The following is a 26089-nucleotide window of genomic DNA, read 5'->3' on the forward strand; positions in this document are numbered from 1 at the left end:
CCCCCACCCCCACCAGGAGCTTGAGAGCAAACACGCCTACCCCATGACGAGATCGACAGACTACACTGATGGCACTCCAGATCACAGCTGGGACCGAATATGTGTGGGTTCCACAAAGGGAGAGGCAGTACTGTTCCAGCCCTGAGCAGGTCTGGGGGCAGGGGCAGTCCCATGCCTCATGGGGCTCATACAGAACCAATACTTCGTGGGCCCATGGAGGCCTTGTCTACTTCACCACGAAGCACCTCTAGAGGGTCGTCTGGTCACCCCTGGTTGGGACTGAATGGTAACCCCCCAGATCCTGGTACCTCGGAACGTGGCCTTACTTGGAAATGGGGTCTTTGTAGATCTGACTTATTAGGATGAGATCACGCTACACCGGTGGGGAGGGGGTCCTAATCCAGTGACAGTGTCTTGTGAGAGGAGGGATGCAGACAGACACGGGGCGGGGGGCCCATGGGACCACAGAGGCCAGATGGAGGGGTGTGGCCAGGAGCCCGGGAGCGCCTAGAGCCCCAGGAGCCAGAAGAGGAGAGAAGGACCCTCCCCTGCAGCCAGTTCCCATCACCGTGAGCCCCCCAGCGTGCCGAGCCCAGGGACACTTGTTCACCTGCGACCCCATACCCTCTCCTTCTCTGCAGGGGGGCCAGGTGGACCTCACCTACACAGTGGCATCCTGTGAGAATCATGGGCACACAACGCACCATACATCATGCATCCTGGTCCCCGACGGTGGCCCTGACCATCACCGGACAGCCGCCACCCTCAGGTGCCAACTGAGCATGTCCATCTCATCTTCCTGATGACCTGTGGGCGGGGACACCACTGTGCCCATTTCCCAGGCTTAGTGAGCTGCCCCAGGGACACAGCCTGCCAGGGGGCTCAGATGGGGTTCCAACACAGGCTGGAGGGCCTGCCCTCACCCTATAGGCACCCCGCCTCAGCCCCGCCTGGCCTCTCACCAGGAGTTCCGGCCATAGCTCCCAGCACCAGCCAGTTCCACCTACTCCCAGCAATGCTGCTTTGCCACAGACAGAGCTGGCTGGTGGGGGGGGGGGGGAGCTGGAGGCCAAGAGAGGGTCTCAGTGGTGTGCTGGGAGCATGCACACAGCATAGGACCTGGCATGACAAGTCTTGGGTCCATATCCTCCCCCACAACCATCTGGTTGGTGCCCCTGCATCCCCACAGCAGACGGAAAAGAGGCCCTGGAGTGGTGACCTCAGACCGGCCAGGTCAGAGCTGCAGAGCCGCCCTGGGCTGTCTCGTGGTGTCCGTTGGGGTATCTGCCCCATGTGGCAACCTCCTCAGGGTGGGGGCCCACTCCCTTCTTGCTGGCTAGGCTCTGCGCCTCATCCAGACCCTGGCACATGCTGAGTGCCCGCGGGAAGGGGGGGATGTCAAGCCAGATCACAGAAGCAAGGGCTCTGTCGGCTGGCTGCGGTCTCCTCCCGGGCGCCCACAGCCTTCCGGACTCCCCAGACTTCAGCTCTGCTCCCCACCGTCCCAAGAAGCAGAAGAGTCTTCAAGAAAGTGAAAGTGGAAGGCTAGTCTTTGAGCCCCCCCCCGTGCGCAGCAGGTCCCAGCTCCACGGACCATGCCTGCCCAGACCAGCCTCATCCCGCCCGCCCCAGTGCCCCCTGGTACCTGCTTCCCACTCCCCAGGGGCAGCTCCCGGCCTGGTGGGAGGCAGCAGGACGGCAAGCTCCCGGGGGGGAGGCCGCTCCTGGCTCCTGGCTGGCTGGCCCTGCGGCTGTCTCTGGTGGCCAGGACGGGCGGTGGCCGCCCACGGCCCGGCTGGCTGCACAGCGGCCACCACCACCCCCTGCTTCCTGCCACACTTCCTCCCTGCACCGCACCCCAGCTGGGGCTGGTAGTGAGAGGCAGGCCCAGGGCGCCTCATGCTGATCCTGAGCTCCTCCCTGGTCAGGCTCCAGGCCCCGTCCCACCCACAGCCCAGCCCCCACCAGCTCGGAGACAGAGGCCAGGGAACACCCCAGCTCCCGCCCCGGCCCCCAGGATTGGGGAAGTGCCCAGCTGCCTGCCCCACGGCCCCGCCACCCTCAGCTCTACTCTGTTCCTCTTCCACTCGGTGCACACACACCACACACGGGCACACACACACACAACACAACTCATGCACGACACACACATGTACACACATTCACGACACACAACACACGCCACACACACGCCACACACAGCATTGCTATGTGATATGCATATACACATGCGTGTGACATGGCACGTGTGCACACTCAACATTCATACATGACACGTGTACTACATGCACATGACATAACATGTGTGTGCACACGCAAAGATGCCCACATGCACGCACACTTGCACACACACAACAAACATGTGCGCGCGCACACAGACACATGTGCACCCCCTTCCCTTGTCCAGGTGCTGCCCCGGCCTACTGGCCCACCAGGAACAGAAGCCTCTCAGACCACAGAACCCCACCCCACCCCTACCCCCGCCCACCTTCCCTGTGGCTTCCACTGGGCTCTGGGCTCCAGGGACAAGCAGGAAATGAACTGAGGGCAGCCTCACACCCTCCCTGAGGCAGGGGTCCAGCTCCGACCCAGCCCCAGGGATCGGGAGCCGGACAGCGACCTCCTCCTCCATTCTGTGTGGGATAGACCAGGCGTGCACACACAGCCTGGATTAACACCAGGAAAAATCTCTAATTCGGTGGTCATGTGACTGCTTTGCAGACATGAAACCGAGGTCAGAGAGGTCGTGGGATATGCCCAAGGCCAGTGATGACTAGAAGAGCCCAGAACCAAGTCTGACAGACGCTGAGCCCTCAGGCCAGGGTACTAAGGGTGCCACCACTGACACGTGGGTGATGCCTCTTTGTCACGGGGGAGGGGCTGCTGTGCACACTTGGGATCCCAGCTGCATCTCTGGCCTTGCCCACTAGATACCAGTCTGCCCCAGGCCACCCCCCAGACCCCACCCATGACAACCAGACACCTCTCCAGGTAAGAGTCACCGGGAATGATGTGGGGCCGAACCAGTGCTCCAGGCTGAGTTGCCTCCAGGTGACACAACGCTGCCCATCCTGGGGTCATGCGCTGCTGCCCCAAAGTCCTGAAGTCCCCTCCCTCCCCACGGGGCTGGAGCCCAGGCGTTTCACTGGGCAGAGCAGGCCATGGAGGCCAAGAGCAGGCAAGCTACTCACCTCGGGGGTGGGACAGCAGGTCACCCACACAGCCAGGCCTAACACCTGGGCCCCCAACACACCCAGCCTGGCCAGGTCCCACTGCATGGAGACCACACAGAGGGATCCAGGGTTCGGGGAGGACTTTTTCACCGTCCCCATAACCACGAGCTGACTAACAGGGCCAATTAGAAGCTACACAGTGGGTTCGAGAGACGGGGGGCGGTAGCTCCCACTGGCAGCTCCTCCTTTCCACTGGGAGGTGTGGCCACTCAAAGCTGGGCTGTCCCCTCCATGGAGTGGGAGCAGTTGTCTCTCTGAAGGACAGCTGTGATGGTCATTGCGACAATGCCCTGGGGCTACGTGGACAAAGCTCCATGGACTGGGAGCCTTAAAGTCACCCAGGCCTAATCCCTCCCAGAATTCTCAACCAAGGTGTGGGCCAGGCCATGCTTCCTCTGGGTGTTCCAGGAGGGTCCTTCTGCCTCTTCCAGCCTCCAGGGCCCCAGAGCGCACCTGGGCTCCTGGCCACATCACTCCGTCTCCCTCATCAGCAGCCGGCCACCTTCCCTGTGGCTCTTCTCCTTCGTATTCTATCTGGGGCCCACGTCGACTCAAGACCCTTACCTTAATTATATCCACAGAGACCCTTTTCCCAAACAAGATCACGTCTGGAGGTTCCCATGGATACACCTGTGGGGCCGCCATCCCGCCCCATACTCCCAGATGCCAAAGGGCACAGGAAGTGGGCGGAGGACAGGGTGGCTCGTGAACGCTGATGTCCACCTGCCTGACCACCTGTCACGGCTCCCCTCGGCCTCAGCAACCTGCTGGTCTTCAGGAGGCCCCGTCCTCCTGTCCACCTTTAGGGCCCGGGGCGGGGGGTGCAAACGAGGTCCAGGTACCCTGTCCCGAAGCTCCTCTGGGGGTGGGGGTAAGTCCTCATCACCCCTTCCTGGAAGACACCTGCCCCTCCCTCTCCCACCCTCCTCTCCAGTCCAGTTCTGCCTCCAGCCTTGTGCAGCCAGCTCCCTGAGCCTACGTCTTCACAGCCGTGGAAGCGCTGATGCCCTACGCCTCGCAAGGACCAGGAGTTGGATTCCTTGCATGTTTTCTGGAGGGTGGGTGCTCCCCCTCTGGGGTCATTCTCCTGGGCAAGCCTGCCTCCTCTCTCCAGACTCAGGTGCCCCGGCCCCCCTTGGCACTGGCATCTGGGACCTGCGGATGGGCCCACAGCCTCCCCCAGCCCCCGACTCCACCACCCTCTGGGCAGCTCACTGGAGGGAAGAGCTGAGGCTGCAGCATGGGGTGGGAGGTGGGCACCGGCGTCCAGGCACGCACCTTGCCGGACAGCTCTGCTGTGCTGGCCACAGGACCCTGGGGTTTTGGTTTCTCAGCCCTGGGGTGGGGCAGGGCCCGGGGGGCCATAGGCGGAAGCTGGGTATGGGCACCTCTCCAACCCACTGCAGGAGGGAGGAGCCCCTGCTCCTCTCAGCCTCCGTCCCTTGTCTGTGAGCTGGGACCTTCAGCCCACGTTCAGAATCCCACAATGTGCAAAACACGAGATGCCTGGCTTCTTCTCTGTTTTTCTGGAAATTATACTGAAAGAAGTCCCAGATGGGCTCTACATCCATAAAAGGGCCTGGACACATTTCCTCTCCTGGCCATTGTCCCCTGCTGGGGGCCCAGGACCCTGTATCCTGTTTGTCTCCACAGCTGTGCTCTTGGCCCCAAGCCAGGGGTAGTTTCCAAGGGCTTCCCCAACTGTGCCCAGCACTGACTCTGCACATCGCACCCCAAATCCACACAGCACACCCCAAGCCAGGGTCTTGACTCTGCACTGTGCACCCCAACTCCAGGGCATACCCATATTCTGCAAGTGCACCCCAAGAGCCTTCCGGAGGAAGAACATGAGCTTTCTAGGCCACGGGACTTTCCAAACCAGGGTCCCCACTGCAGGGTGGGCATGGGGCAGGCCCGCACAGCCCAGTCCTAAGTCCCTCTGGGAAAGCCCATCACTCCCTGGGCCTCACTCTGCCCCGTGCAGACGGTGGCATCAGATTTGGAGGACTCTGAGCGCCTCCCGACACGTGCGACACCTCTGGTGCCTGGCACGACTGTTGTAATAAATTCCAATCGTCACTTGCCAAGGAGATGCTGGATCCAGGGGATACAGCCCTCCCGGCGTGAGTCTTACCACCATCGCTGGACTGAGGCAGATGGGTACGGAGGTGGCAACTGTCCAGGGTCACCCGCCCGAGGGCAGTGCCGGCAGCTGGGGTCTCAGGTCCGCCCCCCCCACCCCGAGGCACCTGCACACAGCTGGGGTCTCAGGTTCTCCCGGTGCCAGAGGAGATGCCCCGAGTCTCTAAGGCCAAAGACAAGCAGCCAGAGAAACCACAGCCCAATTCCCAGGAGCTCTGGAGAGCAAGTCCCATCCAAGTCTGGAGTATTCGCTGTAATCAGATCCTTGGGTCTTCCAGCACCAAACCCTGATTTTAATTCTCTTCAGGCAGCAATTCAGAGAGAGAGAACTCGCCTTGGTCTCTTTCCCATCACAGGGACGGGTGGTGTCTCACTGAACTGTAGGGTGTGCGGGCATGTGTGGGTGCTGCCCAGCTGTCCACAGTCTCAGCGTCTCCAGAGCTCTCCGCTCACGCCTTTCTCCTCGGGCAGCCTCTCCGTCCCCCCAAGGGCGCGGCAGAGGAAGCCACCAAACCACCCCAGGGAGGCTCTTTCCCTGGCCAAGGAGCAGGCACCTTTGGGGAAGAGGGATGGCTTCCCAGGACAAAGGCAAGAGACACATTTTCTAGCCAGTGTGGACACGCGGGCACGGCTACCATCACAGGGAAAGCACATGTGTCTGCGGAGGCCCAGGGACTGATGGCTGCATGCCGCAAGCTAGAACCCACAGTCAGGACAGGAGGCTGGCCTGGCCATGTCCTCCCTGCAGCCTCAGGGAGTCATGCAAGGAAATGGAGGTTTGGAGAGCCACACGGACAAGGATCCCCTGGCAAGGGCTCCTCAAGGGGGAACCTGGCACTCTGCCTTCCCTTAAACCCACACTGCCACTCTGGGTCCCTGTCTCCCCAGCATCTTTTGCATGGAAGACGGTTAAAGGCTTCCTTCAAGATGAATGGGCCCCAGGAACCACTGGAAAGTCCCCAAACCGGTTCTGAGTCCCTCCCTTGGGAAAGTCTGTACCTCGGGAGGGGTACAGCCCTGAAGCCCTCAGCCAAGCCTTCTGCAGGAACTTCTAGGGCATTCTCCCAGCATCCATAGGGGCCCCTCCTTCTCCCTAAATCTAGTCCTTGACAGGCAGACATTCTCCTCAGAGTCCTGAAGCAGCTCCTTCAGAAACTAGGACTACAGACATGGACCCAGACCCCGCTCAGAGTCTGGACCTCAGCTCAGACCCTGACCCCAGCTTGGATCCCGGACCCCAGTTTGGACCCTGACCCCGGCTCAGACCCAGACCCCGGCTCAGACCCTGGATCCCGGCTCAGACCTTGGCTCAGACCCTGGCCCCTGCTCAGCCCTGGACCCTAGACACTGGCTCAGACCCATACCTTAGCTCAGAACCAGGCCCCAGCTGAGACCCTGGTCCCGGCTCAGACCCGGACCTGGACCCCAGCTCAGACCCAGACCCCAGCTGAGACCCTGGCCCTGGCTTGGACCTGGACCCTAGCTCGGATCCAGACCCTGGCTCGGACCCTCACCCCAGTCACTGGCTCAGAAGACCTTAGATGAGACCCCGACCCCTGCTCGGACCCTGACCCTGGCTCAGACATGGACGCCAGCTCAGACCTGGACGCCGGCTCGGTAGGGACAGAGCCCTAGGCTGAGATGCAGCGGCCAGATGTAGGGGCTGAGGGGTACCCTCCTCCCTCTGCTTATTTTTATTGTTTAGCTCAGGGGGTAGGTAGCAAGCACTGGAGTCAAATGAAGACAAAAGGCGATTCTGAATTTGTCGTGTCCTCTTAAAGCACCCCCGATTCTCTGGGACTGCGACACCCAGCTGGGATCAAATGAAGACAAAAGGCGATTCTGAATTTGTCGTGTCCTCTTAAAGCACCCCCGATTCTCCAGGCCTCCCCGACACCCAGCTGGGATCCCCCGACGGCCTCCCTGGCACATGGCTCAGGCTTCTGATGGGTCCCACACTCCACCTTATGATAGCTCTGCTCTCTGGGGTTCGGACCTCTCCCCACCACCTGCGATCTTGGTTCCATTGTCTGAGCTCTGCCTTCCAGGTCCCCACCCATGCAGGACTCGTAGACAAGTTGGGGAGACAGACCTGGAAACAGACTGGGATGATGTAGCTCGATCCTCGCAGTGGCAAAGGGAAGCCTGGGATGGAAAGGAGAGGAGGATGAAATCAAGGAAGGCTTCCTGGAGGTGGACGCCTCTGGGCCAAGTCTCAGAGGAAGAGGACCTAGGCAAAGAGGGGGTGTAAAGGTCTTCCCAGAGTCAGGGCCAGACAGAAGAGCACGTAAACCCCGCCTCCACCTAGACAACCCTGCTCCGCCACTGAAGCTGGAGGGGCTGGGTCACACTCTTGCCCTAAGGGTTAATCCACGACAGCCAGAACTGACTCTCAGGAATGTGCAGACCCTCGGGGGGAGGGGTGGGCTCTGTGACTACTCCCCACTCACCTGGGGCCCTGGGCAGTAGAAACAAGCCAAGCGAGGGCCACACAGGCAAGTGTAGAGCCCAGTGGCTACGCTTTCTGTAAAGGGCTATTGGGTGGGTCCCGGATACCTTGAACAGACAAAGCCAAGGAGGCAGCAGACCCCAAAATGATCACCAGGCAGGGGCTTGGTATTCTGGTAAAATCTTATTTACAAACCTGGGCTGGGTTCAGCCCTCTAGTGGGTCCTGCTCTAGAGAATGGGTGGGGTGGGGATTTGTGGGAAGCATCTCAGGATTCACCCACCAAAGCAGGAAGGAGTCCGCTCAAAGGCATTCCCTGCCCCACTGGGACTGGGATATACAGAAGTTCAGGCAGAGGAGGTGGAGGCCAGCCCTGGCGCCAGGGACAGGAACGGGCTTGAGGCTGGTACAGGATAAAATCCACGGAGCTGGGTCCTGCCGACCACTATGCTTACGACAATCACTGCACACACAGACAGCTAACTTGTCACAAGATCAGCAAGACCCAGCGCTTAGAGCACAGGAGATGAGCACGACATAAAGATGGGTGATTGGGTAACGGGCCTACAGATGGGGAACCAAGATGCGGGAAGGGAAGGCCCTTCCCCCAGGGTTGCAGGAAAGCGGGTCCCCATGTCCGCATGGTCCACTCTAAGCAACACCCCATCGTCTGTCCTGGTCTCCAGTTCCACATCTGTGAGATACCAATGTGACCCAGCCTAGTGCCATCTGAGACCAGACAGGCAAATAGGCAAAGGACCACCTCAGACCTTCCAAGGCGACGCGCACTTCCCTGAACCCCTCCTGGGTCTACAGAACCGGGAAGGTGGGGCTAGAGATGCCTGTCCTCAGCAGGCCAGGGTCTGGGGACAGAGACAGAGGTCACCAGCCTGGCACCTGGCACCCAGCTGCCCCAAGACACACAGAAAGGGCTAGAACAGGGGGCCATGCTCAGCGAGACTCAGCCTGTGTTTGTTATTTTTTGCCTTAGTGGCTGAAACCACCCCAAAGATGAGCAAAGCTCTAGTCCCCGAGATTTCAGGAACTGCACTTTGCAAAACAAGGATTTTGGGACCAAACAGGCTTCTGATGACAGACGGCCACCCCGGGCCGGGGCACAGGGCTGCAGGAAGCTGTCAGCAGTTCCCGAGCTCCACCAGGACTGAAGACACCCACACCCCCGCCACGGCCCAGGTCATGGCCATCCGGCCCCATCAGGACAGGCGGCGCCCTCAAGCCAGGGACCCGCTGACTCGGCGGTGCAGCAGCTCCTTCTTGGCCAGGCAGGGCCGGCCCGAGAGCTGGCCAGGTGCCCAGGCATATCTGCCGGGCAGTCCTCCAAACCGTGCTCCTTCATCTGACCTGGCCAGAAACAGAGCCTTCAGAAGAGGGTGTCCCTTCTCAGCATCCCCAATAAGGCACCTTGGGTCCTCAGAGGAAGCTGGTCAGAAATGCATAAAGGCTGTCTTCACGGCCCACCCAGGGAGCAAGGCCCTGGGAGCGTGTCCTCCCATCACATCGCAGGGGGGCCCTCCTCTACTACAGGGGAGTGGCCAGTCTCAGGAGCACCCTAGTTTCTACCTTTGCAGGACAGGCACATCCAACCCCCTGGACTGTTTGGCTGTGAGTCATGGGGTGACCCAGAGGGCGCAGCATGGGGGATATGGGGTAGAGAGGTCTCAGCCACCCCTGCTCACAGATGAAACCCCAGGGACACCCCGATCCCGCAGAACCTCAGTCCCCAGAGCACCGGCATTCCTGACTCTGGGTGGGCCCCCGGCTGGAATTCTGGGCTGGAATTCTGGACATTCTCCGCAGCCCAGTCACCAGGCGATGGATCTGGAACCAGGCTTATGCAAACATTAACCCAACCCCAGCCTCCCGGGGCACGAAAGTCCTCCCGGCCAGGACCCATCTCCCTGGAAACCAGGCCCAGGTCAAGGCAGGCGGCTGGGTGGAGGTCTGAGGTGGGAATTTCCGCAGGCCCCTTGGAAGTTCCCCTCGGGCGGTGCTGGGGCAGAGAAGGGGGACACTTTCAGCCCCCAGGTCACTGAGGGCATTCAGGAGGTCTATTTGGCTGCTTCCCATCTCTCAGCTCCCCTCTCGGCAACACCTCCTCATTCCCTCCTCAGCCTGGCCTCACCCACCCATCGCCCCTCAAAACCTGCCTCGTCTACACAGCCAGTTCCCTCATGTTTCACCTCCAGCGGCCCTCTCCTCCCGAGTTCCTCAGCCCAGCTGACCTCAGGACCCCTCTGTATACCTCCTCCCCCTTCCTGGTGTTCCTCTTCCTGCGCCTGCTACTCCTCTCTGTCTACACCGGCCCTGTGAGCTCCCGCAGGTCAGGACTTCTAGAACCTCCTGTCTGCATGCATCAGCCCAGGGTGCCATCTATCTCAGACCTGGCGGCAGAGCTGGAGCCGCAGGGCATTCCCCTGGGAGGGGAACTGGACACCTGCCCCCCCACTGCCCACAGCTCCCCCACCTTCCCCTGAGCCACAGTCACCAGCACCAGCAGCCCCCTCTTCCTGTTGACAACGGAGCCTCTCATCTTGGCCACATCCGCATATCCCTCTTCCCGGTCACCTGCTCCGCCAGGATCTGACCCCCACTCCCCACAATCTCCCTTAGCACTGCCTCCTCCCAGCCTCACCCTGAGCACACAAGCCCACCCTCCTGCAATCCTGGAGCATCCGGAGCCCGTGGCGCTGTGACTGGGGTCCCTGTAGACACCTTCACCTGGTTAGCACAGAAGGACCCACCATGGGAGCACCTGGGGGCATAGCTGGGCCTTACACAAATGTGCTTAATGACAGAGACACAGGGTCAATAAAGGGGGCGGGGGCGGCCCACACCCCACAGGACACCGAACACCAGCCCGCAGGCACAGGGCCACCTGTCTAGACGCACAAAAGGGGCAGACCCCTGAGCAACACACCTCTGATGCGGTAAGTTGGACAGATGCTGACTTTTCCAGCTGCCCACTCTCCAGGCGCTGGCCTTCTTCCCAGCTCTCCGGGGAGGCTGCTGGGCCGGAGGCAGGCACTCGGGCCTGGAGCCGGGAACGGCTGCCAGTGAGCTTCCTAACCTCAGCTGATGAGACCTGGAGCGCCTGGGAAGGCGTCTGGCAGGGCCAGGACACAGCACTCCTGCCCTCTGACCCACATGGGAGAGGTGGGGTCAGGGTCTCTGTCTCCTCCCCTCGGCCCCCTGCCCCATGGTCTCTGCCCCACTTCCCCTCCCCAAGGACATCCCACCTGCACCCTTCCCACGCCAGCTGCCCAGCTGTGAGGACTCACAGGCGGAGACACTGCTCTGGCGGCAGCCCGGGTACCAGCCCGGGGGTCCCCCTCACTCACTGTGGGATGGGCATGTCCTCCACTCCCTCTCCCTAGCAGAGCCCTCCTGCATTCACCGAGGGCAGCTCTGCTGTCCAGCCACCCCGCATTCCCACCCTGTGAATTCCCATGCTGGCCACGTGCTACCATGCAGGGGTGCTGAAGGGCAAAATTTCAAGGGCTCTAGCCTCTCCTGGCATGCAGAGGGGGGTTGCACAAAGTAGAGCACTACTGTCACTGCTATTCAATGAGGGCAGGGGTGGGGGACTAGCCGCATTGCCCATCCTGAACTTGCCAGCCCCGTGCACTGGGGCAAGCACGCGTCAGACGGCCCTGCCCCCAGAGTGCTCAGCCTATGGGTAACCACAGCTCAGAAAATGGATGGAAACCAGATAGCACCACTGGAACCAGTGTGACAGAGGACGAGCAGAGAGCCAGGGGCCACCAGACAACCGGGATCCTACCTGGAGAGAGCTGGGGAGACTGCCTGGAGGAGGGGGCTCTGAGTTGGGCCCTGGCATGTGACATACACTCCCCTCTGGGCTAAACACCAAGCCTGGAGCATCTTGTGGTGCCACCTTGTAGGACGTGGGAGGGAGGGTGGGATAAGTGACGATGGATGGATAGACCCCCACAATGATGGGACAGAGAAGCCCGTGAAGAGCTCCCAGTGGCCAAAGCTAGAGGCTCAGAGCACAGAAAGAGAGTAGTATTAGGTTATAACTTGAAATACAGAAGAAATACCCAGAAGTCCATACTAGTGTAAGTGATTGATATCTAAGTAAATGGAGAGGAGACAAATATTTCCAGCAGAAAAACTCCAGCTAACGCACGCTGCCTCTCCATCCTCCAGTGGAGAGCACAACCCCCCCCCCCCCGGGAGCGCCCTGTGGAAATGCAGGAAAGCCTCGTTCTCTGTGGGGCCTGACAAATGCCAGCTCGGCCTGGCGATCAGGGCAACGCCAGCAGTGACTGGCCCCATCCTTGCTATGATGTGATGAGAATGGCACATCACCCCTACGCTCTTCCTCCCTGAGCTAAAGCCCAGCGTCAACATGAGAAAGACATGAGACAAACATGAACTGAGTGTGTAAGGGTCGGGGAAGGCAGACAGCGTGGCATGTGAGGCAACGATGGCGTCACGCTCCTGTGGCACGTTTATCACACTCGGTGCACAACACGGACCCATCCTTATGCACCAAGGTCCATGCTTCGTGCAAGTGCGTCTGTGTTTCCCTCCTGTCTGTCCCCGGAGCATGGAGGCATCACCCCATCTGAATGTCCTTGTTTCTCAGGACCTTACTTTTGAGGAGCCCCAGCCAGGTCCATCTTTGGAGCACATTCTTCCGTCGGGATCCGTCTGGTATTTTCCCCAGCCCCCTTTCCTTCGAATTTTCAACCAACAAAATGTGTCACTGATTTTGGCTCAGAGCTGGGCTGGGCCTGGGTCCCCTCCCCACAGCATTTTTTTAGTGAAATGGCCCCCAAGAAGCTGGCACCAGTCAACGCGGCCCTATTCTATGCCAGAGAGGACCCAGCACTCCACAGAGAAGGAGTGAGGACCCAGGATGTGAAGAGGTGCAATTGTGCTCACTCGCCCCGCAGTGAGAAATGCAGAATGAGCCCCAGGAGCCTCCGTCTCCTCCCAGGTCAGCAACACTCAGCCTCTGTCCGCACACTCGTGGTGGACTGAGGAGGGCAGGTGCAAGGGGGTGACCTGAAGGCTGCGGAGCCACCAGGGCCTAGAAAATCACATCCTTGACCCGCAGCCCCGCCTCCAGAGCCCGGGACCACCCACTGCCCCCACTACAAGGGGTCCCAGCTCCTCCTAATAGCAGCACCTGGAAAACACCCAGCTGTCAAATCATGAGGCTCCAGCCAGCACCTGGGGGCGGGGGTGCCCGCTGGCCGGCTGCGCAAAGGTTTGAGTAGGGGAAGTGTGGGCGTTATGCAGGCAGTGAACCAGTCACCGGAGCAGTGGCAGCGGCTACATGACATCACACGTGTGTCAAGGACGACGGCAGCATGCAGCACGCGGCACAAAGCCTCGTGGGTGCAGGAGGTCAGGGGATGCTGGGATGCAGGCTGTGTGACACCATGAGGACCATGTTACTCACACATGAGCCAGCCTCATGGAAGCGGCCAAAAGGAACCACGCGTTTGCACTGGGCTCCAGCTGGTCACTCGGCTCCCCATGGGGCAGGGGGACGAATTCTTACACTCCCCATGCATGAAGAGCAGCGGGAGTCTGAACAACCAAGTAGATGGAGGGCAGATGTGAAAGCCGAGTTTCTCAGGGCCGGAGGGAATGAAGGAGAGGTGACCAGAATGGTCCCCATGGGGACGGATGAGATGTGGAGACACATTTTACCTGGGGAAGTGCTTAGACCTGCGCACCCGAACCAGATGCACACAGTCACCAACTTAGAGATGCACACACATAGGTTAGTATACTCATACTCACAGATCTGTGTCCAAAAGACCCAGGTAGCAACAGGCACACTCAGAGTGCACACAGATCTCACTTTCTAAGACCATTCTCCGACTAAAGGAACCAGGACCCTTGGAAGGATGGCTGACTCCAGGACTAGGCCAGCAAAGGTACACGATAGGTCTGGCTTGTGGTGCCAGCAAGTAAGGAAGTGAATGAATGAATGAATGAAATCACACACATGGGGTGAGCCAAAGGACAGAGGAGCCAGTGAAAGAGCTCCCAATGACCAAGGCTAGAAACATCTGAGCAACTGAATTAATCAGTATTAGATTATAACCCAAAGTATAAAATTAGTATGTGAGTCTATCCAGCATAAATAAATGACCAAATAAATGAGGGGGAAGGGAAAAATGTCCCGAGCAGGAGAGCTCCCAGTGACTTACAGGGACGCAACACCCTCAAGAGGGCCCCCCCAGTCCCCAGGTGTGTGCGGGTCACGGTGACCTCCCCGCTAAAGGCACAGCGTGGGAGGGCCGGGAGGGGGACTAGGGGACAGGCAAACCTGGCAAAGCCCACCTCGACCAGGGGGTCAAGGTCACCATCGCTGTGACAGGTCACATTGATGGCAGGTGCCCTTGACCTGATGGGACAGGTGGGCACTGCGCCCCCAGGGTCTCCCCCCCCAAGAACCCATAATCCCCCACTGATCATGAGAAATAACCAGACCAGTCCTCACGGAGGGATGCCACACAGACCACCTGCCAGGACTCCTCACAAAAGTCATCGCAAACCAGGGACATCTGAGAAACCGTTGCCGACCAGGTGAGTCTGGGGAGATGGGACAGCCGCATGTCATTTGATGTCCCCAACAGGATCTTGGGACGGGGGAGGGGACACTGGATGAAGACTAAGGGAATCTGAACCAAGTGTGGGCTTTAGCTGATAGTAATAGATCAATATTGATTCCTCAGTTGTGACGAATGTACCCATCTAATGTAAGATGTCAGCAGTCAAAGGAGACTGGGTAGGAGGGGTTATGAGAACTCCGTGCTATCTTGGCAATTGTTTTGTAAATCTAAAACTGTCCTAAAAAAATCAAACAGTCCCAGCAAGCTGGAACACTCACAAGGTGTGTGGAGAGAGAAACTTCACGGCTGGAAGACTCCGCAGGTGCAGCCAGGCCTGGACCCGACGGCCCCGGGGCGAAGTCCCCTGTCCTCAGGCTGTGGCCTTGGGCCGGCCAGGGAGCCTCCCTCAGCGGGGCTCAGAGGACACAGGGGTGGGGGGTGGGCAGAGCCAAAGATCTGGGTTCATCCAGGCAGGCCTTGGGAGGACCACTCTAGTCACCACTCTAGTCCAGCGGCTACCCTTGGGCAGGGTGTGCGACGCACAGCCTCGGCTTCTCTGTGAATCAAGGACCAGGACCCCTCCACCGGTCCCCTGAGAAGCCTGCAACCACTGTGGAGGGGGCAGTCACGAGGCTTCTTGTGCACACCCAGGAATGGAGGCGTGGAGAGGAGCCACACCTGGCCCTGGGCTCCCAGGGAGGCCCCTCACCCTGTCAGCCTGTGCAAACTCCCCCGGGGCGCGGGGACTGTGGGGGCAGAGCCTCCCCTCTGTCCCTCCCACATCAGGCCCTGTCCCTCTCCCGCTGCCCCTCCGCTATTCCCTGAAGGAAGGAGCCACTGTCCCTGGGGCTGCTGGGACTCCGGCCCCTGGGGGCTGGGATGGGGGCTGGAGGAAGAGGGGCACAGAGAGCCCAGTGCTGAAGTCTACAGAGGGGCAGGGCAGCATCAGGGCAAGGGAAAGCTGGAAAATTGCCCCCCACCGCCAGCCACGGCTCCTGCTCTGCTCCAGGTCATAAGCACTGGAGAGTGGCCGCTGACCAAGTGCAGACCTGTGCTGGGCCCCTGGGACGCTCTCACCCTACAGACATGGAAACTGAGGCACAGATATATAGAACCACTTGCTTCCAGGTGCTCAGCCAGGATCAGAGTCCCTGGGGCGATGGCCTCCTGAACCCTGCAGAGGCCCCCACAGGTGGGGAGGCACAACCCCATCTCACCATTGCCACTGTCCCGGCACCCAGCTTCACCCGCCCAGCTCTCCGCCCCTTTCTTGGACGTGGGGACACCAGGATGACCCTCCCGTGGCCACCTGAACCCCAGCCTGACCAGGACCCACCTGGGAGTGGCCCCAAGCGTGGGACTGGGGGTTGCAGTGCAGGGATATCTCCTCCTGGCGGGGAGGGCCCCTAGAACTTACCCGGCCAGGGAGGGAGGGAGGCTCCCTGGGACTGCCACCCAGCCTCGGGTGGCTGTCCGGGACTCTCAGGAAGGCCCGCCACTAGGAGCAGGCGGGCCAGGAAGGCGCACGTTTTCAGCCCGCCAGGCCCTCCAGGCCCCAGTCAGGTGGCCAGAGCAGTCAGCCCAGGTCATTGGTCACGCCCACAGCGGCAGCCCGCCCAGCCTGGAAGGGGCCCAGTCTCCTCCCTGACCTTCCTCCTGCATATCGGTATAGGAAGTCCCGGGTTAGCATTCCCAAGCTGGGAGGAGAAGAGCAGCCTGGGGCGGGAGGGGGAGGGTGATGTAGGATCCCAGAGGCTCTCACCTCCCCCCAAACTCCCCACGGGGAGGGGGGGTGCAGGTGCTTTGGGAAGCCTCTGGGAGGGCCCCGCCTTCACTGAGCCGAGGAGAGCTCCCCACTCTCTGGGGCCTAGTTTCTGTAGCTGGGCCTGGGGGCAGCTGGCTGGGGAACTCCGCCAACACTTATTGAGTACCTACTGTGTGCCCGGCTCCAGTGTAACGCTGGCAGTGGTTCAGTAAAGACCGGCAGGGTTTCCCGTGACCCATATTTGTTCATCATAAGTCACTTGGGCTGTCCTTAAAATCAGATTCTAGACTCCAAACCTGCCATATCAGGATCTCCTAGGTCAGGCCCAGAAATATGGATTTTTTTTTTTAAGATTTTATTTATTTATTTGACAGAGAGGTCACAAGCAGGCAGAGAGGCAGGCAGAGAGAGAGGAGGAAGCAGGCTCCCTGCCGAGCAGAGAGCCCGATGCGGGGCTCGATCCCAGGACCCTGAGATCATGACCTGAGCCGAAGGCAGTGGATTAACCCACTGAGCCACCCAGGCGCCCCTGGATTTTTTTTTTTAAAGATTTTATTTATTTATTTGACAGACAGAGATCACAAGTAGGCTGAGGAAGGAAAGCAGGCTCCCTGATGAGCAGAGAGCCCGATGTGGGGCTCGATCCCAAGACCCTGGGATCATGACCTGAGCTGAAGGCAGAGGCTTTAAGCCACTGAGCCCCCCAGGCGCCCCAGAAATACGGATTTTTAAACAAGTTCCCAAGTGACCTGGGTCCTCAGGTGAGTCAGAGCAGCATCCCAGTCCCAAAGGGCACGTCTTTCTTCAGATAATCAGGCCATGCGCAGAGTCACCTCCCAGCACCCCCACCAGGGCCACTGCGTCCTCATCTGGCAAGTTTTTTAACCTTTTTGTGCTTCCTGTCCCGTTCTTGAGACAGAGGGAGGCAGACCCTCAGCTTATCAGTGTTTGGGAGCATAAACGGGTTAGCAAGTGAGGGGGGCCCCAAGCCAGTGCCCGTCCTCACCCCCGATGTGTATTCTCACCAGGCATCCTGGTGACTGCCTCTCAGCCACAGGGGTGGTATGGGGCTGGGGGCTGGGGGCCGCTGCTGGCTCCGCGGAGGGGGCAGGACGGGCCCAGCCTGGAGGCTGGGTGCCCACTTCCCGTTACAGGGTCGGATGGGCTTCTGCTGGCCGACAGCCCTGATACCATCCCTCCATCTAGAGACCTGGGCTGGCTTTGCGCAGAGCCTCATGGGCTTGCTGTGTGTCTGGTCCCAGGACATGGCTTCTTCCTGGCAGGAGGCCAGGGTTTGGAGCTCCCATCCCTATACGCTGAGCACCACCCACCACCAGCTGCCCTCCGCCCACACAGCTTCGAGAGTCTCTGAATCCCTTTCCACAATTCAAGGGGTAGAGACGCCACAAGTAAGCCAGATAGCCTGCTCCTCCGGAAAATCGGAGCCTGACTACACGGGGCAGCGTTCCCACCAGGCCACTTGGCAGGGGGAGCCCGGGCGGCTCCATGGACTCACTAGTGGGCACCCTGCTGGGACAGAGCTGTGACCTGGCTTCCCCTGGGCCAGTCCCCAGGGACCCGCTCAGCGTCCTGGGGCTCCCAGGGACTCTCCAAGCTCTTGGACAATGCTGCAGGCCTGCGCTGACCTGCAGGGCGCCATCCACACCCAGGGGAGGGTGCGAGTCCCCAGGCTGGGGCTTCAAGGTGGTTAGGTCGTGGAGGGTCTGCAGGGGTTCAGCCCCTCACTCAGGCTTCCCCTGCCTGCACCTTTGATTGTAAAGGCTTTGACCAACCAGCCGGGTCGGCACTGGCCCTGCACCCAGGTGGGATGACAAAGGTCCCGGACCCCACAGCACTGTGGACACTGTCTGACCCTGAGAGTTCCCAGGCTGGGGGGTTCTACTGTGGGATTTCCCACAGCAGGAGTGTTGGGGTCTAGAAGCTCTGCTCCCCCGGCCTGGTAGCTTCTCTCAGGATCGAGCTGGGTCAGAGCCCCGGTGTTCTTAATCCCAGCTCCATTGCAGACAATGCACACCTGTCTCTGGGCCTCAGTTCCCCTATGTGAGCTAGAAGTGGCTGGGCTGGGAGCTCTGCAGATCATGGTCATAGAGCTGGGGCTCGCCCAGTTGCTAGACAGCCCCCTGCGGGATCATGCCCTCCCCCCACATCCCCATGCATGGTCCTGAGAATTCGCTCAGTGACACAGCACTCCCACACCTCCGTCTCCAACCCAGTGTCAATGGGCTGAGAATCAGGACAAGACACACCCGGGTTTCCTTGACGTGGATGAGATGGTAGGCGGTTTCCCCACGGAGTCCAGAATTCACTTAAAAACAAAGCACCTGAGTCCTAAATGTATTGTCTTCATCTTTTAGAGACCATATTAGAAATCTTGCTTAAAAAAAAAATTAAAAAATAAAGACAAGTGCACCTTCCTTTCAGCAGCCGTGACCTGAAAAGGCTGACCTCGCCACCTGTCACCCGAGGGGACACAACTGGACATGGCTGGACCCAGCTGTTTGCAAGACAAGGTTTGTGCCTCGTGGGGGAGCCCTGAGGGCACACATGGCCAAGTGCAGAGGACCCACAGAGGCTAGGAGATCCAGAATGTGAGCAGGTGTGTGGAGAAAGGACCGTTGGGTCCAGTTCCCTCTGGGATACACAGCACTGCCTGCGGCTGGAGTGAAACATCAGCGGGCCGGGGACCAGGGATGACCCGGGTGCCTCTAGCAGCTGCCATCCCAGCTCTGCGCATGAAAGGGGGGGGGTCACACACACCCCACGGCCACGGACTTGAGCTTGCTTCTTCTGACTGGGCCACAGGGCTGTCCTCACCACACCCCCGACACGTGGCCGGGAGTCCCTCAGGGGCCACGTGGCCCCAGCATGAGGGCTCTGGGAGGGGCTGGGTCCTGGCAGGACCGTGACTGAGCACATGGAGATATTCTCAACGCAGCCTCCAGGGTGGGGTGGGGGTTCACACACCATGGATGACTGGAGCCCCGGTCTGCTTTTGAAAACGTTCTTCTTTAGAGAAGCAAAATCAAACGGAGGGGAAAAGGACATTCACGGTGGTCGTCAAAGTGACAGTGTAGGCGACAAACCATTCACGACACTCTGTGGCTTCGGTGTGGATTGCTTTCATAACCTGAAGGTGATATTTCTGTAATCAGAAAAAAATGCCATCAATGTGATAATAAAAACCATCCTATGGATGCAAGTGTAGGAACGAAGGCTTTTCTGAGCAGGAGGGTGGGCAGCAGACCCTTGAAATTCAGGCTCCTGAAGGTGGTGGCACCAGTGGTTCCAGGCTCGAGATCCCCCCAGGTTATGGTTCCTTAAGGTGTCACCTGCCTGTGGTGTCTCTGCCCACATGCCCCATTACAAACAAGCCCGCAGATGAGCCCAGGGAGTCTGGGGCGGGGGGTGGCATTCTCTCCTTGTGTGGCTTTGAGCAAGTCCCCACCCCCAACAACTGGGTCTTAGTTTCCCCCATCCAGACCAAGGCATCCTGCCAGCTCCCTGCAACTCCCAAGTCCCCACTTAGGTCCAAACCTGGAGTGATGGCTCCCGCCCACCACTGCCCTCTAGTGGAAAACCAGAGCCAGAGCACAAAGGCCACCATGATCCTTGCTCTGGGTGGGTCTCACACCCAGGGGGGGTGCCCGAGGCCCTGCTGTTCTAATCACCCTTCCATTGATGAAAACCACGACTCAGCCAGCAGGTGGTGAGCTGGGGTTCGCCTGGCTTTCGCCCCATCCCAGATTCCCCCTTGATCATGCAATGGCACGACTAACTCAATGATGGGTGAGGCTACGGTTCCCTTGCAGTGATCTGGCATGGTCCCCAGCCTGTGCCCACTGTGTTTGCCGCTCACATGGGTCACCTCCCCTGACCCCACAGCACCCCCACCCCTCACCCCCGAAGGTGGGCTTCTGGCCACACCCTCCTAAGAGTGAGGAGTGGAGGGGGGTGCAGCGAGCCTGAGCTCACACAGCGGTGAGTGGGGCCAGCACGCAGACAGCCAGGGACCCAGGCCCCACCAGCAGGACTCAGGACTAGCCACAGTGTGGCTCATGCCCGTGGTGTGCTTTTCAGGATGACAGGGTCATCGGCTCACTGCCTCCAGATAGGTCCCTGCGTTAGCTCTCGGCTGCTGTAGACAGGCAGGGTAGTGATGGAGAAGAAGAGAGTAAGGACTTGAGCTGCACATCTGGCTCCAGTCCCACCTGCATCAGACGCCAGGCCAATGTCCCCTGCTGGTGTAAGTAAGGGACATGTGTGAAGTCAGGGCAGGAACCAGCTGTGCCAGGCCATGCCAGGACTCAGCAGAGCCACATTTATGGAGTGGTGGCACCTGCCATCAGAGAGAGAGCAGGTGTCCTTCCCACCTGGACAGGCATGTGCTGCCCCTCAGCCATACCCACCTGGCAGAGGAGGCAGGTAGGCGGCGGAAAGAGGCCAATCAATGCACCTGCCTCTGACCCTTTAGGCTATATTTGAGTTGAACCCTCAACCCCGCTAAGCTTGTTTTCTATCTCAGAAATGGGGCTCGTGTGTGAGCGAGCTCGGAAGCCGTCTCCCCTGACAGACCTTGGAGGGGACCACAGCCCCAGCGACAGCCTGACTATAGCCCCATGGGAGCCCCTGACCCACAGAAACTGTGTGATAAATGTGTGTTTCACAAGACACTAAAAATCACAACCCCCCCCCACACACACACCCAGAAGGATGTTCAAATGCAGGAAAGAACAGAACATGCTCCAGACCACAGCGGTGGCACCCAGCCACTTGGGGTACACATATCTACAGACTCCGCCACGTGCTGGCTTCCAGCTGACCCGGGGGAGGGCACACCTTCCCTGAGCTTCGTTTTTCTCGTCTCCAAAGTGGAGTCAGCGACCTCAGGGTGGCCAACAGGGTGCAGGCAGTGCCCTCAGTGATGGGGGCCATCCACTCCCTTCCCCCTGGCACCCCAGAAAGTCAGCTCCTCCTTTGACGAGAGAAACACAGGACTGCCGCGGGGCTGTTTGCACCTGGGTAGAGCAAATGAGAAATGGGACCTGATTTTCTGGAAGAACAAGGAAGAGAGTGACCTCATACACGCTCTGGCAGACCCCTTACAATCCACTAAAAAAGCACAGGGGAGTAGAAATCCCTTGATCTTGGTGATGTTCCCGGCTCTGCTGATGGCTGGCTTTGTGACCTCCAGCAGGGTGCTCACCCTCTCTGAGCCTGGGTGTCCCCAGCTCTGTCCTAGCATTATCCTCCCCACCCCTGCCTGTCCCTTCGAGTCCATCTGGGAGCCCTAGGGGTCCCTCATCTGCTTGTTCATTTGAGTTCCAGTCTTTTTAAATCAATCAATCAATTATGTAAAACTCATAGGTCCTGTGCTCAGGCCCCTGTAGCTCTCCCTTCTTCTGTCTTATTCTCCCTCAACCACCCTGTTATCATCCCCATTTTACAGATGGGTAAACTGAGGCTCTGAAGGATCAGGAGGCTCATCTGGTCTGGTAGCACAGCAAGGCCCTGCAGGGGCCTGAGCCCAGCTCTCTAGCGCCCCCAAGTGCTGCCTCTTGCAGGGACTCAGGAAAGATAGCACAGCAAGGCCACAGGTGAGGCGGGGGCCCAGGAGACCCCAAGAAAGGCTCGGGGGCGGGGGGGGGGGGTGGAGACCCCCGGGGCATGCTGGCCACTGTCCTCTCTCACTCTGGTCTGAATCCTTGGGCTACCTTTGTCAGGCCCCCCGGGACCCCTGGTCTCTGCCTTCAGCTCAGAGGGCTCATTGTACAGAGTTAGGGCTGGAACATAAGTCAAAGCCTGTGTGCCCAGCACAGGGGGTGTGGCTGTTTGCTGTCACTTTTATTATTTTTTTACAGATTTTACACACAGAAAACAATTCCTTTGCCTTGGTGTACAGTTCTCCGAATTTTCACATGCACATGGCCCTATCACATCTCCGAACCAGGTTCTTCACCCACGAGCTCAGTGCCTGTGCCAGGGTGGTGGGCAGCCGAGGCCAGGTCTGCACTGCTGGGCTGGTCCATGCAGCCTGTGGCCCCCAGCCCGTGCTGTTCTGATCCGACCCCAGGGTGCGCGGTGAGGACCCTCCTTCACCAAACCATAGCCGGGCTCCTCCATGTCCTTACTCGACCAGGCCTGTCTTAGGGCCCTGTCTCGGGAGCCAGAGCCCTGCTAAGTCAGTCAATTTCCTCATCCTCCCGGCCCCCAGTGATGTCTGCCCCAGACCTACCCCCAGCAAGGAGCCTGTCAGGTCCCTCCGCCCAGAGCGCCCCATATCTGTTCTCAGTGCTGCCCACTGCAGAGCCCTCGCTCCTCAGACCGGAGCCCAGGGCTGCCCACTCTGTCCCCCTGCCCCTCTGTCTCTGTCTCTGAGTCTGTCTCCATCTCTCTATGTCTCTGTGTCTCTCTGTCCTTCTCTCTATCTCTGTGTGTCTCTTTCACTCTTTCTCTCTGTCTCTGTCTCTCTCACTCTGTCTCTGTCTTGGTCTCTCTCTGTATCTGTCTCTCTATCTCTCTTCGTCTCTCTCCCACTGAGTGCAGGAAAGCAGAGGGCTTGCTGTCTAGAGGGTAGGTCAGGTTGCGCACTCGTGTTCCCTGAGGCTCTCCCATTCCCCCCATTCTTCCCATTCTTCAACCATAGCCTGTGGTGGGCCCGGGAACAAGCTGCAGCTCAAATGTTGCAGAGGTCATTTGTCCCTGGATGTCACCATCCCCTCTGCTGGTCCTGGATCAGGACCACCAGCCCAGCAGAGCCCGCAGAGCTGGCAGCCCACACTACATGGAAGTTGCCCAGAAGGAGCAGCAGCGACCGATCACGCTTCTGCCCCCTGTCTCGGGCCCCATGTGCCACCTGTTGGCTCAGGGCATATACTGCATCCTGGAAAAAGGGAACACCGTGGACAGTCCCACACCAAGCCTTGGATGGGCCATTCTATCAGCTGGAGAGATGTAGTTAGAGGCAGAAAAAGTGGATCCAATGGTCTAGGGTTCAGTGTCACCTTTCTTGCTACAAAATGGAACCCCTGGTCTGAGCTCTTCCTCAGGAGCCTGTATGGACGCTGTGGTCAATTATTCATAAATTGAACATAGACTCTAGCCTGTATGATTTTCTACCCACCCCATTGGGTGGAAAATTGGGAACCCAGGGAGCACCCATGTGGCAGGTATCTCCTTTCTTTTCTCAGTGAGCTGAATTCTAAGGGGTTTCCCTGACATGTGGGAGATAGCCTTTTCTCCCTGAGTCTTGTCTAGAGTAGAGTCGAGTGGTGTCACTCTTCTTCACAGCTCTGACAAGGGGTCAGGTAAGCCACAGGCTCCCTGGAATTCCCCAAGCATGGCAGGTGAGCAGTGAGGGCCCCCCCAGATGATTCTGCTGCTTAAGTCAGAAGCAATCTAAACAACGTGCTATCTGGAGGGACAGCCTGTCACCATTCTAAATCTGTTTGTTTTGGTGATGTCACAAACAGTGATGACGTAGGGGCTTGAAGGTATTATAAACAACAACAAACTCAAATCCAAGTGGCTCAAACGAAAAGGTCTTCCTTGGCTCTTGGACCTGGACATCCAGAAGTATGTGGGCCTCAGGATTGGCTTGATCTAGGAACTCTGGCCCCATTTCTCCACAGCTGCATCTGGCTAAATTCCTGTGTGAGGACAAAATTGCAACAGCTGTCACTGGTGTACATCTACCACCACAACATCCACACCAGGAGAGGGGGGTCTCCGGGGGATCTGTCCTCAAGGTCAGGAACATCTTTTCCACCATTCCTCAGTAAGGCACTGCTCACCTGCCAGTGGTCTGAGCTGGGTTATGTGCCATTCCTGGAAAAAGTCCAGTGTCCACGGAGTCCTCGGTGCTGATTGGTGTATCTGAACTTTGTCAATCTTAAACCCTTCAGAACCTTCTGAGCAAGGGCCAGCTGCTGGGAAGTCTGTGGGCTGCGTGGGGGAGGAATGGTGGCCTCTGAACAGAAATTCGGACACTGTGAGAGAGCGGCAGCAAGGGAAATGGGAGTTAGATAAGCAGCAGTCAGGAAGCAGAGATTAAGGAGCCCCCGATGGACTATTGCACTCTACACGCCCACAAGCTTCATCAGATCATGATCACAAACTGTCCAGCCTCTGAAGCCAAACTATCACGAAAGGGTGGGATATGGTTAAAGACCCTGCGTGAAACTGTCCCTTCCTATCTGACACTTCCTGGTGCATGAAGGCCGAAGGCGCCCGGGTGCGCTTTGCTGAGGCATTGTCTGTCCCCCTCTGTGGGCTGGAGGAAAAGCTGGGAGGGCAGGAATTCAGGGCTCCCTGCTGGCGTGCCTGAAATTTGGGGACTCCGCCATGAGGGGAGGGGGAGAGAGCAAAGAGACTGATGGGCCTTGAAACAGTAAGGCTTCCCCCAGAACAGTATCCTGGGAAGCGGATGTTAGGGTGAAAACTAATAGAAGGAAACCTTTATAACAGGTTTGGGAGCCCTAAACAGGGAGCTCCCAGCCCTATCATTCCTGGTCAATTGCATATCCAACAGAAAGAGATGCACCTTGGACCAGGAAGGTTTCCTCCTTCCTCAGCAACAGTCTAGCCAATGAGACACTGCCACAGCCCAGCCAATGAGCGATAGCTACAGTCCAGACACTGACACTGCCCAGCCAATAAGACATCACAGCTCAGCCAATGAAGACTGCTACACTCCAGCCAGCGAGACACTGCCACAGCCCAGCCAATGAGACTGTCACAGCCCACCAATGAGAGAGAGAGTCACCACCCAGCCAATGAGGCACTGCCATAGCCCAGCCAATGAAAGAGAGCCACAACCCAGCCAATGAGAGAGAGCCACATCCCAGACACTGACACTGCCCAACCAATGAGACATCACAGCTCAGCCAATGAGAGACTGCTACAGTCCAGACACTGCCACAACCCAGCCAACGAGAAACCAGTATGCTTTGTACTTCCAGTTTCATCCACTAGACTTTCTGTTAGAACAGCTCTCCCACCCCCCTTTTTCTCCATAAAAGAGCTTCCCCTCTTTTGTTCCCCAGAATCTCATATGGCTTTGTCTTACATTCTCAATTCTCCCTTGCAATTCTCTCCTATTCCCAAATAAACCCATTTTTGCTGGTGATATAACCGGTAGTGTGTTTTGTTTGGTTTGGTTTTTTTTTTTTTTTTTTAAGGTTATCAGTAGCATTTTTTTCCCAATGAAATTATGTGTCACTTTTCTGTTACAAAATATGCCTCTTCATGAACCCAGCTAAGTTCCTTCTAGGAAACACTTGCTCATCACCCACCAACGGGCCAGGCCTTCTGTGTGCTGGCCCAAGGTCCGGCCCAGGCCTCTGTGGCTAGCCCCACAAGGGGACAGGAAGGAAGGGATGGTGTGGTTTGCTGTGGGGTGTGGGTGAAGTCAGGCTCTTCACCACATGGGATCTGGAAGGACAGGACAGCCACACCTCTTCTCAGCAACTGTTTATAATCCTGTGGACAGAGAGTGTCATGGAACAGACCGGTTCCACTCTCTGCCGGGGCTCAGGGGGGCTGCCCTCCGCTGGTGTCCCCACCCAGGACAGGGGTCAGGGGCGGGACCTCAGCTCCAAGTTCCGTCTATTCTTTACCTAGTTTCCCTTAACCCCACTTTCTTACTCACTGTTTTCGAATCTTTCTCTATTAAAGTTTACCCTGAAAGACACCCCCAGCATTCTCCAGAACAAGTTAGGACTCCAGGAACTGGAGTTAAAACAAATCAAATACCGTCCCCTAGAAGGACTGTCTGGCCCCATCCTTTACCTGTCCTTCCTGGTCCTTGAGATCCCAGACTTTCTCTGAGGATCTCACAACATTCAAAGCTCACCATCTTGTGC

The 26089-nt window shown here is 58.5% G+C and overlaps 1 protein-coding gene across 4 annotated transcripts in view; it reads right to left on the minus strand.

Moving 5' to 3' along the window:
* Positions 1 to 15988, minus strand: part of SH3TC1 (SH3 domain and tetratricopeptide repeats 1) — a 49400-nt gene extending 33412 nt beyond the window's left edge. For 2 of the 4 annotated variants that reach the window (XM_047718761.1, XM_047718760.1), the window contains exon 1: positions 1646 to 1840. The gene's annotated coding sequence lies outside the window, so the exon portion shown is untranslated. Of the gene's footprint in view, positions 1 to 1645; positions 1841 to 15779; positions 15798 to 15860 lie in introns of those variants that run through there. The other 2 variants (XM_047718762.1, XM_047718763.1) reach the window with 2 other exon arrangements.
* Positions 15989 to 26089: the final 10101 nt, after the last annotated feature.

Source organism: Lutra lutra, chromosome 2, assembly GCF_902655055.1.
Source record: "Lutra lutra chromosome 2, mLutLut1.2, whole genome shotgun sequence".
Taxonomy (NCBI): domain Eukaryota; kingdom Metazoa; phylum Chordata; class Mammalia; order Carnivora; family Mustelidae; genus Lutra; species Lutra lutra.